Genomic DNA, 19,947 nt, shown 5'->3' with positions numbered 1-19,947 from the left:
TCATCATCACACAGGTGCCCGAGTGAATCATGTCCCCAGAATCTGGTGCTCAGACTGACACCGCACCCGTCACCCTGGACATCTGCTCTCATGACTAACACCATTCGGCCCTTGGGAAACGCTTCTCCGCATCTCTTGCCCTGGTCCTTAATTCAAAAGGCAACTGCATCCAAACACCATGAAGGTTTGGGGGTTGCCCAGCCTCGGAGATGGAGTGTAGAGAGGGTTTGAGCAACAGAAATGTTTAGGTAGGAGAAAAGAGAAATGAACCAACTTGTCCAGGGCTTCTCCATACATCTCTGCAAACAGAAACACTAACCTGTCGCTTCCTGGGAGTCTCAAGCATCCGTTGTTTGGCATCTCTCCACCTTCCAATTCATGGTTCCAGATAAACTCATCAGTGGGCATGGTGATCACACAGTTGCTCACGGTGGCTGAAGACTATTGAGCGATATGGGCCACCCTGCAGGATCTTACGTGCATTTGCACGCATGCACTTGTGTATCTACAGAAAACAGGGGTGAACAGCCATTTCTCTCCTTAATGCTGGCAACTCGATGGCCACCCAACACAAGAACTGCAAATAGATTTACTTATGTAAAAATATTTAAAATTTACTTACATATAAATATTTCATTAAAATGTTTAGATGCTCAAATTTATTTTTTTAAATAGATCCTTATTGGAGTATAATTGCTTCACAATACTGTGTTTCTGTTGCATAACAAAGCAAATCAGCCATATGCGTACACACATCCCCATATCCCCTCCCTCTTGAGCCTCCCTCCCACCCTCCCTATCCCACCCCTCTGGGTCATCGCAAAGCAGAGCCGATCTCCCTGTGCTATGCTGCTGCTTCCCACTAGCTTTCTATTTTACATCCGGTAGTGTATAGACTGTCGACGCTACTCTCACTTCGCCCTCCCACCCCATGTCCTCAAGTCCTTTCTTTATATCTACCTCTTTATTCCTGCCTTGCAACTAGGTTCATCAGTACCATTTTTTTTTTAGATTCCATATATATAGGTTTAGATGCTCAAATTTTAAATGTCATCTTTATTTAAATAATTTTGTTTAAAATGATCGTTTTCATTCATTAGGATTTTTAGTTGCTTTTTGTTTGAGTAGATAGTGTTAATGTTTTGAAAGGAAAGTAACTTTTAGAGTATATATAACTTCTTAGGTTTTACTTATCTTTTTTTTTTAACATCTTTATTGGAGCATAATTGCTTTACAATAGTGTGTTACTTTCTGCTTTACAAGAAGTGAATCAGTCATACATATACGTATGCTCCCATATCTCTTCCCTCTTGCGTCTCTCTCCCTCCCACCCTCCCTATCCCACCCCTCTAGGTGGTCACAAACCACCGAGCTGATCTCCCTGTGCTATGCGGCTGCTTCCCACTAGCTATTTATTTAACGTTTGGTAGTGTATATATGTCCATGCCACTCTCTCACTTCGTCCCAGCTTACCCTTCCTGCCTCCCCATATCCTCAAGTCCATTCTCTAGTAGGTCTGTGTCTTTATTCCTGTCTTACCCCTAGGTTCTTCATGACTTTTTTTTTTTTCTTAGATTCCATATATATGTGTTAGCATACGGTATTTGTTTTTCTCTTTCTGACTTACTTCACTCTGTATGACAGACTTTAGGTCCATCCACTTCACTACAAATAACTCAATTTCGTTTCTTTTTATGGCTGAGTAATATTCCATTGTATATATGTGCCACATCTTCTTTATCCATTCATCTGTCGATGGACACTTAGGTTGCTTCCGTGTCCTGGCTATTGTAAATAGAGCTGCAATGAACGTTTTGGTACATGACTCTTTTTGAATTATGGTTTTCTCAGGGTAGATGCCCAGTAGTGGGATTCCTGAGTCGTATGGTACTTCTATTTGTAGTTTTTTAAGGAACCTCCATACTGTTCTCCATAGTGTCTGTATCAATTTGCATCCCCACCAACAGTGCAAGAGGGTTCCCTTTTCTCCACACCCTCTCCAGCAGTTTTACTTATCTTAATGTATACTTTTATGAAAATATACTTTGCTACACTTTGGTTTATAAAGTACTTTTTAAACTTCCTTCCATGATTCTCAAAGTGTGGGCGCAGCTCGTCTGTACTGTTTGTTAACAGTGAGTGTGGAAGATGGTCACAGAAATTGAGAGTGGGCATTTATCTTATTTATCTTATACCGTCATCCACTGGAAACCTTTCAGACATAAGTCTCTTCCACAGGGGGGCCTGGTATCACACTTTGAATCGCACTGCCTGTCATTACTGTCAATAAAACATAAGTTACATGAAAAATCTTCATTTCAGCAACATAATTAATAGCTTGGCTTTAAAGAAGGCAAAATAAACTTTGTGGAATAAACGTGAGTACATCTATCTTTACTGCTCAATCCTCAAATGCTGCCGGCTCATGGAGGGAACATCCAAACAACCACAATAATATATTATCATCTTTATTAATTTGCCAACTTGGTCATATGATACCTGAGTTTTGGTTTTTTAGTATTGAATATTGGTTTTATATTTGTTTGTAATTATTGCTGTTAAAGTATATATGTCAAGGTGGCAGGACAGATCTTATTTTAGTTAGCAGTTATTAGCTTGATTTCTATACTTTCAACATTGAGACATCTAGCGGGTGGACCTCCATTTGAACTCTTGGCCTGAATCCCACAAGTGTTAGTGGGTCTGCACATAAGCATGCAGAGGAATACTGGGCAAAGCTCGCCATCTGAGGAAACTAGATAAGCCTCCATAGACTGCATACTTTTTTTAACCTTTACCCCCAAACCAGCTCACGGGCCCCTTTGTCTCATAACTGACCAAGGACACATGTGGGTCTTTTAAGGCCTGACTAGGAAGCACCAGGAACTTCAGAGCAACCAGACAGCACAGAATACAAAGGCCGAGGGAAAGCTGGTGGTCCACAGGGCAATCAGGAGCCCCGCGGGCAGAGTTGGGAGGTCACAGCAAAGACCGTGAGCCCACAAAACCCAAAAGATTTACTATCTGACCCTTTACAGAAGATATTTGCCAAAGCCTGACCTAGATCTTGGAGGGCTTCATAAACCAGGTTAAGGGATTAAGCTTTATCATAAGGACAGTGATGACCGGATGATTTAAACAGAACTGACACCGATTTACAACATTAAAACAACCACTCTGACTGCAAAGTAAAGGATGGAATAAGGAGGGACAGAACGAAGATGGAGAGTCCAGTTGGGAGGCTGTATCAACAATCAGGTAAAAACGGAGGGTAGCCTGGACTAGAGATGGCAAAGTTAAATGAGCTCCACTTGTTTTAATCCCGAATGCAATTTTTGTTCCTGTACTGTCTTCAAGCACTACTAGATGGCACCACCTCATAGAGAAAAATCCCACCTTTATCTTCAATATCTAAGTTCCTATTTCATTGTGCTGGGCTAACCCTTTAGGAACTTAAGAGCTATAATTCAAGTATTTCATTGGTTTAACCCTTGGAGTAAATTTTAAGAAGAACCTACATCATAAGTTAAGTTTATGTCTGTATTCTGTGGGTTTTAGCAGAACAATAAGCAAGGGTTTTATCAGAAATGGAAAGATGAACTAAATTCACCTCTCCAGTTAAAATATGCTGGCGTAGGCAACAGAAAAATGATCAAAGACCCAATCAGCCCAAGTTACTAAAGAAGATATGCAAATATCAATGGGCACCCCGCAAAAAAAACTGCTCTGCATCACTAATAATCAAAGAAATGTTCATTAAAACAAAAATAAGACATAATTTAGGCCTAGCAAGATTTTTTTCTGAATGATGATCCCAGCATTGGCAAAAGCATGATAAAATTGGCACCCTCAGGAATTGCTGATGAAAGTGGAAACTGGTATAACATTTCTAAACAGCAATTTTTCCATAAATATCCAGGTTTTTTTTTTTTTTATTTCACTGCACCACGCAGCATGTGGGATCTTAGTTCCCTGACCAGGGATCGAACCCACGTCCCCTGCATTGGAAGCGCAGAGTCTTAACTGCTGGACCACCAGGGAAGTCCCTATCCAGAATATTTTAATTCTGCGTATTCACTGACCAGGGAATTCACTGACTTCTACAGGTATCTAAGGAAACAGTCACAAGTATGGACAAAGGTTTTCACCTAAAATGTCTACCACAACATGATTTATAAACCTGAAAGCGATCTAAGTGGCCAACAGCAGAGAAATCATCCATCAGGGTATGTCTACACCTGAGTGAATGAAAAAATAATTCCTGAGCCTCTACCCTATGCCAGGCACTGTGTGAATATTGAAGACACAGCACTGAACACAATGGACCAGGTCCTCACTATCCTAGAACAGAATTGTTAAAGGTGTGCTATTTTCAGAGAATATTTCATGAGTTGGGAAAATGTTCATGATATCATAAATGGAAGCAAAAAAGATTTTTTAAATGTATATGCAGGGCTTCCCTGGTGGCGCAGTGGTTGAGAGTCTGCCTGCCGATGCAGGGGACACAGGTTTGTGCCCCGGTCCGGGAGGATCCCACATGCCGCGGAGCGGCTGGGCCCGTGAGCCATGGCCGCTGAGCCTGCGCGTCCGGAGCCTGTGCTCCGCGACGGGAGAGGCCACAACGGTGATAGGCCGGCGTACCGCAAAAAAAAGGAAAAAAAAAATGTATATGCAGCATGCTGCAAACTTCTTTAAATGTATATTATGATAGAATATGAAATTTTTCAGCCCACAAATTCATGTGTGCAAGAAAGTGCACATTTCTTTATTTTTCATAAATCAACCTGATTTTACTTCTGAGCCCCAATCCTGCAAAGGGGTTAAGAAATTCGGCCTCGGTCAGGCTCGGCCCTTCCTCTTCCTACCCTCCGGGCTTTAGTCAAGGTTCTCACCCAGGATCCCAGCGTCTTTGCTCATGTGTGCACAGCAAGGGTCCCAGAATGCCCATTGCCAAGGCCCTGTGGTTCTGCCAGATCTGCTGCTCTGGTCTTTCTGACCAGTAAAGGTTACAAGTCTGGCAGACACTTATGCTAAAATCCCCAAAAGCAAGCTTGGACAGTCCGTAGGGCCTGCCACTCCAGGTGTGGTCTGAACCAGCAGCATGGGCATCATTGGGTACCACTGGGTCAGAATCTGCATTTCAACCAGACCCCTAGGTCATTCGTGTGCATATTACAGTATGCAACGCCCTAGGAGGCCTTACCACACCTGCCCGGTATAGCCCAGGTGGAGCTCAGGTTGGGGTCATTCTGGGACCCCTGGGGCTAATCACTCACTAGCCCCAGGAAATAAAGACAGCAAAGGAAGGTCTGGTAGGCAGCTTCAGCCTGCTGCCCTGCCCCTGCTATAGGCCCCCTTCCCAGTCACAGAAGATCAGGCCCTACACCTACTTTAATGAGGGAAAAGCAGGAGAAAAATTCAAGGAAGGGGTATAAATTCTAGTCACAAACATATCTTGTTTTTCATAAAATCAAGACTAAAAAGAAAATATCATAAAGAAGGTAGCAGTAACTACAAATAGAACTACCATACGACCCAGCAATCCCACTACTGGGCATATACCCTGAGAAAACCATAATTCAAAAAGAGTCATGTACCACCATGTTCACTGCAGCTCTATTTACAATAGCCAGGACACGGAAGCAACGTAAGCGTCCATCGACAGATGAATGGATAAAGAAGATGTGGCACATATATACAATGGAATATTACTCAGCCATAAAAAGAAACGAAATTGAGTTATTTGTAGTGAAGTGGATGGACCTAGAGTCTGTCATACAGAGTGAAGTAAGTCAGAAAGAGAAAAATAAATACTGTATGCTAACGCATATATACATAAACTAAAAAACAAAACAAAAAAATGGTCATGAAGAACCTAGGGGCAAGACGGGAATAAAGGCGCAGACCTACTAGAGAATGGACTTGAGGACACAGGGAGGGGGAAGGGTAAGCTGGGATGAAGTGAGAGAGTGGCATGGACATATATACACTACCAAATGTAAAATAGATAGCTAGTGGGAAGCAGCCGCATAGCACAGGGAGATCAGCTCGGTGCTTTGTGACCACCTAGAGGGGAGGGATAGGGAGGGTGGGTGGGAGGGAGATGTAAAAGTGAAGAGATATGGGAACATATGTATATGTATAACCGATTCACTTTGTTATACAGCAGAAACTAACACACCATTGTAAAGCAATTATACTCCAGTAAAGATGTTAAAAGAAAACAAAAAAAGAAGGTAGCAGTACTGTAACTTACTTTTTCTCTTCCTTAAGCTCTTCTGCATTGTTGTTTTTCTACAATAAATATAAATCAATTTACAAATAGAAAAAAATTAAACATCCCTCAGTGGAGTATACTCATGTGGACATCTAGATGCAACATGAACCCAGAAAGAACATGAAAAATTGGACGACCCGGAGGAGAACTGAAAAACAACTTCTTAAACAGAGGGTACATGCTCATTACATCCACTCAAAGTCTGGCCAGATGGCTCAAAAGGGGTGTCTAGCGTCTTCTCAGTGCTTTGGAATTTACTCATTTAATCCTATTTCCTGTTACAATTTTTGAGCTTTTAAAGAAAAAGAAGAAGGTTCCATGGTAATTGCAAGAGGGAGAAATCTGCCAACTCGTGCATGTCTCTCTTTTTAAAAATAATGCAGAAATTATAGGACATTCCAATAAAATTGAAGCTCTTGTTTCAAAGGACTCTTAGCATGAATTACTGAGATAAGTGGCTACTCAGAACAAAATCCCCGATACCAACTACAAGCCCCTCGTTGCTGGGTTCTTGGGCTTTTACAAAACCTGCAAATGGCTGGAGCCTCGCTGAGGTCTACGTAAGGGACATGCAGCATGTTGGATGGATGTTTCCTATTTCCTGCCACTTGCTCCAGAGGCAAAGTGCCCAGGAGGCTCGGTCTCAATTTTCTGAGACCCACCTCCTCAACCTCATGTCAGAGAACTCTCCCCTGGGAAGAGCTGAAGAGAGGAAACGGAGTTAAATGTATAAGCAGGTAGGCAAACGTGCACCGATGTTTATTTCAAGGAAAAGCTGGCGAAGAGCAAAGCAAGTCATGGCGCATCCAGCCAGCTCATCCTTCCTTTGTGCAAGTCGTTGTTGAGTAAATCGAGTGGGATTGGCTAGAAGACCCTCACCGAGACACCTTCTTCTCAAGAACAAGGGCTTTTCTGACTCCAGCCCTGCCTGAGCCTAGCAGAGTTCCAGCTCATAAATGATGAGCTTCATCACTCTACACCATTCACTGAATTAACATGTTTTTTGAGTATCTACTATGTGTGGAGTATAAAATCGCCCCATTCTCTGACATCTCACAGGCACTTTCCATGGACAACATTCCTAAGCCTCTGAAACCCACTTCTTAAATTCAGAAGACTTTTCACGAAAGAAAATACATTCTCTAGTACAGAAATCAAGATGAGAGCTGTAGCTGCATTATCCTGGTATCAGTGAGGATGACATTTACTGAGGGTGATTAACGGTGGCTTTGAACAAACAGAACTGTTCTCACTCTCAGGGAAAAGTCCAGAGGCAGCCAGTCCAGAGCTGGTAAGTAAAAGGTGGTACTGTGCCAATAAGTCCTCAGGGATCCAAGTTCTTTCCAAATCATTATCCCTGGATTGTAGCACTAGTCCTCATGGTCCAAGATGCTGGCTGGAGCTCCAGCCATCACAGATATCTTCAGAGAGCAGGGTGGAAGAAAGAACAAAGGCAGAGGTAAGCTCTCCTTAGGGAGTGTTGTTGAAAGCTGCCACACCAAGCTTGCATTCTCATCCTATCGGCCAGAATTTAGCCACATGGACACATCTAGCTGCAAGGAGGGCTGAGAACAGAGGATTTGCTCTGGGTCGCCATGTGTAATCTTGCTGTTACCACGGAATGGTGGAGAGTAGATATTGAGGGAGACAAACCAGCCGTCCCTGCCATCATGTGTCTGTCTGATCTTAGACTACTGTTGAGAATGTATGTGATGAATTAAAACATGCTCATTACATTAGTCCCTGCCTTCTGAGCATCATTTCAAATTTAAAGGTGAGCCTTATTGGTGGTGTCACTCACTGGCTACTTCAACAGCCTCATCCTCTTGAAGTTCCTCAGCTGGAAAGATTCTCTAGGCCGTGAGGAGCCCTATCTGCTGCTCTCCAACAATTTAGCTATCAGTGGAGACTGGGACACAAAGGAAGCAGTGAATAAGAGAGAATAGCAAAGTTAGTGGAAGCAAAAAGAAAAATCACAGGGAGTCGAGGGTTCATTGGGAAGTGTGAATCATTCATCTCATGAGCTTTTTCTCAAAGGGAAAAGCATCAATCTCCTTGGGTTTTAATTACAGCAAATCCTAGGCTTAAGGAATATTTGAACCGAGGAGAAGTTGAACCAGTACATTACCACCAGGGCATCTAGAAAATTAGCAAGTCGAAGAGGAAACAAAGCATCTTTGGGGACCTACAGGCACCTGCTACTTGCTTTATAGTTTGAGAAATTGCTACTTAACTCAAGGAATTTCTGGGATCGGATGACCTTGCCCAACACCAGATGATCTATCTGATAAACCCTAAGGGACCAGAAATAATTCCATGCCTAGACCTGGGTTTCTCAACCTTAGCACAACTGACATTTGGAGCTGGATAATTCTCTCCAGTGGGGGCTGTCCTGTGTATTGTAGCAGCATCCCTCGCCTCTGCCCCTAGATGCCAGTAACACACTCACCTAGTTGGGACAACCAAACGTGTCTCCAGACATTGACAAATGTTCCCCTGGGTGCAAAACAGACTCCTGTTAAGAACACTGGTCTTAAAAAAAAAAAAAAAAAAAAAAAAGAACACTGGTCTTGATCTCCTTTTAGAATTTTGTAACAGAGACTCAAAGCTGATAGCTATGGATTCGGGTTTTATTCAGAGACTATTGTATTATTTCACTTTAATATTTTCACTCCTTTGTTCTTTTGTTCACTCATTCAGTGACCTTGGGACTTAGGAGTGGCCAAGGCAGGGAAGCTTATTCGCCTGGCACTCGACACACACTGGGGCCTCGATAAGCCCTGTGTAAGGATTGTCATGTGACTACCACAGCTACCCCAAAAGCCCATACTATTGTTATCTTCATTTCACAGATAAAATCACTGAGATTCAGCAAGGTTAAGTCATTTGCCTAAGAACACACAGCTAGGAGATGTCTGGTTGCAGGAATTTGAACCCATACGATGTGGACCCAGAACCTACACTTTTAACCATTAATTTAGCATCAACAACACGCCAGACATTGTGCTTGGTGCTTAACATCATCTCCAACAACCTGAGAGGGAGGGGTTATTGGCCCCATTTCACGGATAACAAAGCCTGGCTCCCCGCCTGCCCCTCTGAGTAAAGCAGACTGCTATGAGAGTTGGAGCCACTTTATGGAAAGAAGTCTTTGGAGACTGGATGCAGCAAAGCAGCTCTGCTCAAACCAGCTTGGAGTCCGTGGTTCGGGTCATTTCAGGATTCTGACTTTTAACCATTTGGCTGCATCGTCAGAGTTCTCAGACAACTTGAAGTAGAATTAACCTAGTACAGAAAATAGAGAAAAACACCCCATTTACCCTAGCAGTATCAGCAGCAAACATATAATACATGGGGAGGAATTTAAGAAATATAAAGAAAATGTTTTCACTTTATTTAGACATAAAAAGGAAAAAAAGTGAAGCCCATTCTTTTACGTGGGAAGTCTCAACATTATGAAGAGGTCAGCCTTCCTTAAACTCATCTATAGATTTATCTAAGATAAAACGTTCTTCTGATGGCTACCCCGCAAGAGATGGGCATGCACAGAAACTAAGGAGGTCTGGCAAACAACAACCACCAACAGTTATTGGGAGATTACTAGGTTCCAGGTACCTTAGCTAGGTCCTAGCATTATCCCCTTTTACAGATGATGAAACTGGGGTTTTAGAAACTTGGTCAAGATCCCACAGGTAGTACAAGCGGGGGGGAAGGGCAAGACTGAAACCCAAACAGTCTTCTTTAAACATTACATAGTATCGACCTCCTCTTTTGCCCCCAAAGTAGGATGTGGTCTGTCTTTCTTTAAAAAGAGAATCTTGGTCATCTTGAGGAAGTGACATTAGAGATAAGAAATGGCATACCTTTTAATATCACTCCTCAAAAAAGGTTAATGGATGAAAAGAACCTTGTGGTTTTATGACACAATGTGTTTACATATCACTTTGTATATCCCTCTGTTAAAAGACTCATGATGTTATCTTGTCAGTGTCTAAGAGTCTATTCACCTTGTCAGACTATAAGCTCCTTCAGGGCAGAGACTGTACCAATAAGGATGCTTTTAGCCGCAAATAACATAATAGCCTACTAATAGGCTCAGATGAAACAGCAATTATGTTACTTAACAAAAGCTTATAGGTTCATTGGTTCAGTGATTGCCGGTCAGCATTGTCTTTCTCTCCCCTCATGGTTACAACATGGCTGCCCTAGCTCCAGACATTGTATCTTCACCAAAATGTATCTCAAGCAGAAAGCAAGTTAGGAGGGGCAAAAGTCTTTCTTCTTATGTGCTTTTCTCTTTTCAAAAAGGAAAATAGTTACCAGTAGCCCCTAGACAACTTCCCCTTATGTCTCATAGACTAGAGTTGGGTCACATGACCACACCTTGACCATTAATGAAGAAAGGGGAGTAGGATTGCCATGACAGGCTTAGAACAGTTATGATTTATTCCCTGAGATTGGGCACATTGCCACCAACACAAAATTTGGTTTCTGCTACCAGAAACAAGAGGGGATAGTTGTTGGTAGGCAAACAATAGGGAATGTTCCAACGACCAGGTCTGTCATTTCATCTCTAGTGTCTCATATAGTGCCTGACACACACTGAGTAAATGTTTGTTGAATGAATGAGAGACTGTATTAGTCAGCTCAGGCTGCTATGGTTCAGACCACAGCCTGGATGACTTAAAAACAGAAGTTTATTTTTCTCACAGTTCTGGAAGCTGGAAGTCCAAGATCAGGGTGCCAGCACCATGTCCGGTGAGAGAAACTTCGTCTGAGTTGCAGACAGCCACCTTCTTGCTGTGTCCTCACAGAGAAAAAGAGATTGAGAGCGCGTGCGAGAGAGATTTCTTCTTCTTATAAGGCCGCAGTCCTATAGAATTAGGGCCCCACTTTTAGGACCTCATTTAATCTTAATTACCTCCTAAAAACTATCTCCAGACCCAGTCACTTTGAGGGGTTAGGGCTTCAACACGTGAATTTTGGGAAAACACAATTCAGTTCATAGTAGAGACCAAACGAATAAATACATGACAAACAAATGACCCAATGAATGAGTGAATGATCCAGTGAGTGAGTGGATGAATGAATGAGTACATGAATGAATGACCAAATAAATGAATGGGTTTAGTTGGATAATATTTCATTACCAACAAAGGCAATAGTTTGCAATTTAATACAGAGCTAAAATACATGCTGAAGTTTGACTTACGGAAAACCTCCCAGAAATGTACTTTCTCCCTTTAGGAATGTGATTGAATGAATAGCATTTGGCATTTCATCACATCATCTTGTGACGTGTCACCCAGCAAAACACGCCACTGATCATCAAAAGGAAGAAAGCCAATGGACGTGGTTGAGCGTAGAAGCACCAGGAAAGCAAAGGTTGGGAGCACACGTTCTGCAGATGCTAGCCCATGGTGACATCCGAAGGACAGGACGGCGAGCCAGACCGGCACTCAGCCTTCACACCTTGTTCTCAGGCATCACGTGCTCACGCTGAACGCACCAACCTGGACGCTAAGTCAAGCCTATCACGTTATAGCTGCCACCTGAGTGCTTCCCACTGGGCAAATCTCAATTCCCAGAAAAGTGTGGGCACGTTCAAGGCAAAACCTAGACAATGCATCGTCAACCAGGAACTCAGTTTTTTTTTTTTTCTTTGAAAAGAATGTTTTCCATAAAAGCCTTGGCTTTTTTAAAAAAGCCGTTTCAGGCAAAGAAAACATTCGTGTTACCATGGTTTGGATCACATTGGAGAACTATTTTTCTCCTTCTGCTTCAGGGAGAAAGGTTCCAGTGGCAAAACAGTCAACCCAACTGTCCTTGAAGCACTTAATGCTCTTGTCTCCCATTCCACTTTATATGATTGTCCATATCTATTTTTGTCAACCAATGTTCCTTTAAATTATGAATTCAGCAAAATGAGAAAACCTTCATGGTCAGCCTTGTGGGACTCTGAAGGGTACTACTGGTTGCGGTTTTTATATCTTACTCAGTAAGAGAAAACTGCCATGGTTGTGCCTACCATTTACAAAATCTTTTCTCAGTAAAATCAACCTAAGTAACAGAGGAACCTGATTTTTCTTTCAGGGCTGGACACAATTTTTCACAAGGATTTTTCTTAAAATGGGAGACTACCCAGTCTGGGAGTGTCTTCCTGGAAGCTGAACCCTGTGAGCCCAAGGATCTAGTACCTCCAGGTAGCCAATCCCTACTGACCCAAATTGGAATGTAAGAGTGGGTCAGATTCTTGGTTATAAATAACAAAACCCAGTTTAAATTCTGGCTAATTTAAACAGAAGAGGAATTTACTAAATGAGGTTGGGCAGTTCACAGCCACCCTGGGGAGGTCAGAACATTGAGCTTAGAGGCCATACAACAGGAATGATGCCCAAATTACACTTCTGGGCAGCTCCCTGTGTGGAGCCGCTGGCCACCACCACCGGTCACACACCAAGGCACTGGTATGAACACAGCAGCTGGGACATCCGCGGCTCCCTTTGAATGTGGGGTGCTTCTCTCCCACATCAACAGAATGAATTCGACACGAGGCTCGCTTCTTCTAGCACTGCTAGCACAGATGTCTGAAATGGCTAGAGCACCATAGATGTCTGAAAATGGCTAGATCTCTCTCCTTGCTACTCAAAGTAGTCTGCGGACCAGCAGCACCATCATCTGCATTGTGACGAGATCCCTGGGTGATCCAGACACACAGCAAAGCCAGAGAAGCTCTGGTCTGAGACCATCCCATCCTGGAGTGGGGCAACTCAGTGGTGCAGACCCCAGCCCTATAACTCCACAGGGTAATGGCCCCAGAAACACAGCACTCAGAACACAGGACTCAAGTGCTAGAGAGGCAAAGGAAACAAGAGGCGGTAAGCAAGGTTAAGGGCACTCGATTTTGTGATTGAAGAAAAGAATACAATGATAAAGTAGTAAGACTGACTTTTTTTTAACCAGGAAATAGAGAGAGATTATGTTTGTACACCGTGGAGGGTTTTTTATTCATCATATCTGGTCCTTCGATCAGACGCGGTGGCATCTCTAAGAACTGAGAACAACGTGGATCATTTGTCTTCTATATTCAGAAAATTGCCTTTTATCACTAATTTAACTCAGTTGCTACAACTTGTTAATCAACCATAAGAAAATGGACTTGGAGAAGCAAAATTTGATCCTAAGTTTCCAAAAGAGATTCCAGCAGAGAGCAAAGAATGTTCTTTTAAAACACACACACACACACACACACACACACACACACACACACACACACACACACAGCACCTTGACCTGTTCCTTGCACTGAAGTGTTCAGAAAACAAAATAACTCACTCTCTGCTTATAAGATCTTGAAACTCAAGAGATTAAGAGGAAGAGATGTGTGGTTTCGTTGTTTTTAATGTCCTTATAACTTTTATGCTGAATTTTAAAACTGGAAAATTTACAGAATTTATTTAAAAATTGGATTTTTTGTTTGTTTACTGAATATAGTCGATTTACAATATTGTATTAGTTTCAGGTGTACAGCAAAGTGGTTCAGTTATATATTTTTTTCAGAATATTTTCCATTATAGGTAATTATAAGATATTGAATATCATTCCCTGTGCTATACAATAAATCCTTGTTGCTTGTCTATTTTATGTATAGCAGTTTGTATATGTTAATCCCACATTCCTAATTTATCCCTTCCCCGCTCCCTTTCCCCTTTGGTAACCATACGGTTGTTTTCTTTGTCTGTGAGTCTGTTTCTGTTTCGTATATAGATTCATTTGTATTATATTTTTAGATTCCACATTTAAGTGATATCATATAATATTTGTCTTCCTCTGCCTGACTTACTTCGCTGAGTATGATACTCTCTAAGTCCACCTCTGTTGCTGCAAATGACAATATTCCATTCTTTTTTATGGCTGAGTAATATTCCATTGTATATATACCACATCTTCTTAAGCCAGTTGTCTGTTGTTGGGCACCTGGGTTGTTTCCATACCTTGGCTATTGTAAATAGTGCTGCTATGAACATTCGGGTGATGTATATTTTCGAATTAGCGTTTTCATCTTTTCTGGATATATGCCCAGGAGTGGGATTACTGGATCATGTGGTAACTCTATTTTTAGTTTTTTAAGGACCCTCCGCACTGTTTTCCAATAGTGGCTGGTCCAATTTACGTTCCCACCTACAGCTGTTGGTTTTGTTTGCTTGTTTGTTTGTTTCTGAATTTGAAAAATGAGAAAGTCAAAAAAATGGAGGATTTTGTGATCCAAAAGTTAAACACAGCCTAGGTGAGCATATTTTTTACTGTCACATAGAAATAGAAAGTAGGTTAGTGTCGGAAGTTGTCAGAGGCTGAGGGAAGTAGCAAACGGGAGTAACTGCGAATGGGGACGGGGTGATGAGAATGTTCTGGAATTAGACAGTGGTGATGGTTGCACAACCCTGTGAAGATGCTAAGAAACACTGAACTGTACACTTTAAAATCATGAATTTTCTGGTTCCTATATCTCAATTTTAAAAAGGTAAAGAGATATTTACAGGCATAAAAAATATTAGGAACCTAGGGTATGAGTAAAAACAAATCTTAAAAGTAGTTGGGAAATAAAAGTTTCTTCAAGGCATAGGATTAAAATATTTGGACAATGAGATGAAAAAAATAGCTGATTTTCCCCTGCATGACCTTTAGACAAATAAATATATTTCTAGACAGTACTTGTATGTAAACATAAAATTTTAAATCTGCAAATCAACAAAAAGAAAGAGAGAAAGAAATGAAGGAAGGAAAGAAGCAAAGTGCCTGGTGCACTCCAATGTTCAAAAGGAGGCTGTGACATCATCACGGCAGAGTGAACGCGGTGGCACGTGGCAGTGTTGGTCTGGTGGAGAAAGAACGGGAAGAGTACATGGGAAGGAACAGGAGACCATTGAACAACCAGGTAGGAACTGCCCTCCCATTAGCATCACAGCTAATTAATATTCATGTCTCACTTGCCCGTGTCCCTTCCTCGGCTGGGCTGAACGTAGGGATTTAAGACCCAGAGGAAAGTCACATAAAAATGTTAAGACCCCTCAGGGCATACTTGAGTCATCAAAACTCAATTACAAAGCACCCCCTTGAGGGAATTCCCTGGTGGTCCAGCGGTTAGGACTCGAGCTTTCACTGCCATGGGCCTGGGTTCAATCCCTGGTCAGGGAACTAAGATCCCACAAGCTGCACAGCTCCCCCCAAAGAAAAGGCACCTCCGTGATGTCATCCATCAGGTGTCCCATGCCCCTGGTATGATGTGACGAGAAGGCACCTCACCTGCGTGTTATTCTTTCCAGAAACCCATGACCCCAGTCTAACCCTAAGAGGGGACAAGCCAAATTGAGAGACCTACAAAACACCTGACCAGCCCTCCTCCAACTGCCAAAGTCACGGAAATCAAGGAAAGACTGAAACTGTCACATACTGGAGGGGACCAAGGGGACAATCTGTGATGTCTTTCTTGGGGTGGAAGAACAATGTGCTCACAATGAACAACCAACCACACAATCCTTGATCCAATTTCCAGGCTCTCTTGCAGCTAGGGTAGAGCATGTGACCCAGCTCTAGCCAACGAGGCATAATCATAATTCTACTGTGAAGAAAGAATTCTACTAATTCTTTGTGAAGAAAGGTGTCTCTTTCTTCAAAAAGGGTAACAAATTCCAGCAGCCTCCGTTTTCGCAGGGTCAGTGGTGAGGAACCTCGATGGTCAGCGGTGTCAGGGAGGAGGTGGAGCTTAAAGAGCAGGGTGAGTGGCCACAGGAACTGGAGGGAAACCAGGAGAACGTGGTGCAGTCAGAGCCAAGAGAAGGATCTAGAAGGAAGGAGTGAGCGATGGTGCCAGACGCTGCTGAGTCAACAAGGGTTTCAATGATAAGGAGGTCACCAGTGCCCTGGGCAAACCTGTTTCTATGGAGTGACCGAGGCAGCGGCCAAGAGTGAATGGATTGAGGGATAAGATGGAAAAGAACGGAGAAAGCAGGTATCCACAACTCTCTCAAGAACGTTAGCTGTGAGGGGAGGGAGAGGGCTGAGGAGGGGCTGCAAGAATAGATGAGACAGCCAAGACATGGGAGCAACCTAAGTGTCCATCAGCAGAGGAATGGATAAAGAAGACGTGATCTATACATACAATGGAATATTGGCCATGAAAAAGAATGAAATACTTCCATTTGCAGCAACACGGATGGGCCCAGAGATCATCCCACTAAGGGAAGTAAGTCAGACAGAGAAAGACAAATATCATATATCACTTACATGTGGAATCTAAAGACCATGGCACACTCTCCTCTTCCGATAGTTTCAAGGTGTTATCATCCTCAAAAAGATAAAAGAATAAAATTTTAAAACGCATTTTAGATAAACTGTCTCCCAGAACGGAAGAAGAAAATAAAGGAAAATAGAAACTTTTCTTGGGGAGGTGGGAAGAGCAATCAACAGAATACAAATTATAAGGGAAGCTTCGAGGACAGGGAATGAAGTTCAAGCTGGTGATGGTAAGCATAAAATGTCGGTCCAGGCTGAGGAAACAATTAAGGATGCCTAGGAAAGCTGAAAAAAAGCTCAGCAACGGGTCCCAAGTTGCCAACCTGGATACACGAGAGCTGTTAGCTTGGGGTGGTTCTTAGGACTTCTAGGGGACAAAGGCGGAGCCAGGAAGCTGAAAAGGGGCGGCACCCACTGCATCTTCCCAAGTTTAATGCTTTCAGAAAGGATGTCATTCACTAGCAAGATAGCACATCATTAGCAATTCTTTATATGACTATAATCCATGTACAACACAGGGAACTCTACTGCAGTCGTATTTTTAACAACTTATTAGAGTGCACTTATATACCATAAGGTTCACCCATTTTAAGAGCACCAGTGAATGATTTTTGGTAAGTGTCTCGAGCTGTGCAGCCATCACCATAACCCAGTTTTCCCACATCTTCATCACCTCAGCTATGTCCATTTACAGTTAAATGCCATTGCCAGCCCTAGTCCTAGGCAATTCCTTATCTACTTTCTATCTTTATAGATTTGCCTTTTCTGGACACTTCATATAAGTGGAAACATACAAGATGTCTTCTTTTACGTCTGACCTCTTTCACTTAGTGTAATGTTTTCGAGGTTCATTCCTGTTGTGTATGCACCAGTATTTCATTCCTTTTTATCGATGAACAGTGCACCACTGTATGGATGTTCTACACCTTGTCTATCCTCACCAGCTGATGGACATTACATTGTTTCCACAATCTGGCTACTATGAAAATGTTGCTATGGACATTCACCTTCAAGAATTTGTGTGGACATATGTTTTCATTTCTCTTGGGTAGGTATCTAGGAGAGCAGTTACTGAGAGCCATACAGTACATTTATGTTCAGCTTTTTACATTTTTTGATAATTGTTTTCCAAAGTGGCTCTACTTCAATAATATTTGATGCGGTCAATTTTGCTAGATGCTGGCATGTAAGGAGGAGTAAGACAGTTCCTACCCACAAGTGGCATAAGGTCTAATAGGAGAGAAAATTATAGATAAAATTACAGACAAATGGAGTCACTTCCTGGGAGTACGTAACAAGTAGGGTCTATCAGTTTTTTTATACAATTAAGATGGTCTAGAATGGAAAAAGAAAACTATGGGCTTCTTCCTTTCAAACATTTATTGAGCACCTGATATGATTCTGACAGAAATTAGAGATGACGAAATATGGTCTTGTTTCAGGGACTGAGTTCAGCTGAATCACTTTGCTGTACACCAGAAACTAACGCAACATTGTAAATCAACTATACCTCAATTAAAAAATAAATAAAAATAAAAGACACTTTATCAAGGTTGCTGCTGTGGGTGATGAGGGCTCAATGTCATGGGACATCTGGGCAGCACACAAGGCATCTCTGGATGTCCGCCTGAAGGGCAGGAGGCTGGAGAGGTACCCACTGGCTCCAGCCCTCATTAGTTGAGGGTTGTCCCAGGTGGTGTTCACTCCCCCTCACTTCTAAGCTGAACTCGATCAGGCCAGGAGGGCCACCACCCACCCATACATCAGAGAAGATCCTGGGGCAGAATGTGGGTGGAGCCCCTTCGACCTGCGACCCGACAGACCTTGTGATTTGAAACCAACCTTGCAGGGAGCTGTCCAGCAAGAGGTGGCTGAAATCAGAAGTGGGCCGAGGAGTGATTGGAGATGCAGGCATCAGAGGAATCTCCTCCTCAGAAACAATTAGGCTCAATGCTAAGATCTAAGCGTTGGTTCTAATGACTCTGGCCAGTGCTGTCCCATGTCGGGTGGGATGGGATGTGACCTATAATTATGTAACAGTCTGCATGTCACAAGGGAGAGGAAGGAGTGCCCAACTCTGTCGGTTTGGGGGGAAAGGGGACAGGGTGGTTGAAGGGCAAATACGAAAGCGGCCAAAAAAAAAAAAATAATTGACATTTGAGCTGGGTCTTGAAGCATAAGAGGAATATGTCAGGCACAACATTCGGGAAGAGCTTTTTGGATAGAGAGGACACCCAAGTGGATTATTTCTTAGGATAAGAATCTTGTTACAGTTTATTGTAACAGAGTCAAATCAGGCACCCACACATGTGCCAACAACATATCAAAACACTGACAGAGACTTTCGTGTCTTGCAATTGTTGTTAATAAAGCCAATTCATTTGTAGAAGATTCAACTAAAAAGTAAGGCTGTATTTGTGCTGCTCCCTCAGGAAAGCAGAGATAAGCGTTTACAGGAGAACAAATCAGCACTCATCGGCAATGAGGGTACCTCTGAGAATGCAGGTTTGAAGTGCCAGGCCCCATCTGCTCTCTCTCAAGGATGCTAAAATCAGAGGACAGAAGCAGAGAAAGATGGTCAGTGCTCAGCCCAGGCCAAGCAGAGAGCAGGGAAGAGACCTAGTAGTCTTAGCTTTACAAGTAAGATGAGTGCCCCTGAAACCACAGACCAGGACAGTATAAACATATCTCTGGATGTGAGCCTGAGGGTGAAGAAAAGAAACCCCCAAAAGAATTAGGATTGTGTTTTCCCCAACCTGGAACATGCGTGGCTTAGCATCAGAAATAAAGTCACTTTGTTGAAATAAATAGAAGTATTTCTCATGCCCCCTCAGTTTACGGACTGGGATCCACATTCAGGTGTATTTCTTTATTTCAGTAGAAACTGAAAATGATGAGACTATCCCCAAACACTAAGAACGCATGAAAGTGTTCTTCCAACACTCTCTGCTGAATTTGATATCTTTTTCATTCTTGTCAATCTGAAGTCTCCTTTTGATTTGCATTTCCCTGACTCCCCAGAAGGCTGAATATCTTTTCATAGGTTTATTATCCACTTGCATTTCCTCTTCAGTGAATTCCTGTTCCTATCTTTTGCCCTGTGTTCTAAGAGGTAAATCATCTTTTTCTTATTAATGTGAATGTATTCTTTGTATAGAAGAGACAGTGATCTGTGCCTATGGCAAGTGTCTTCTTCCTGTTTGTCTTCTGACTTTGTTTATGTTGATTTTTTTCCACACTTAATTTCTGGTTACCCATCTTGCTGAGACGACCTCTCCACCCCAACGTGTTATAAATATTCTAAATTTTCTTCTATTTCATATGCATATTTCTTCTATCTAATACACACGCACAGTCACAGTCACATACATAGTTAG

This window comes from Phocoena sinus, chromosome 15, assembly GCF_008692025.1.
Source record: "Phocoena sinus isolate mPhoSin1 chromosome 15, mPhoSin1.pri, whole genome shotgun sequence".
Classification (NCBI taxonomy): Eukaryota; Metazoa; Chordata; class Mammalia; order Artiodactyla; family Phocoenidae; genus Phocoena; species Phocoena sinus.
This window is presented reverse-complemented; position numbering follows the sequence as displayed.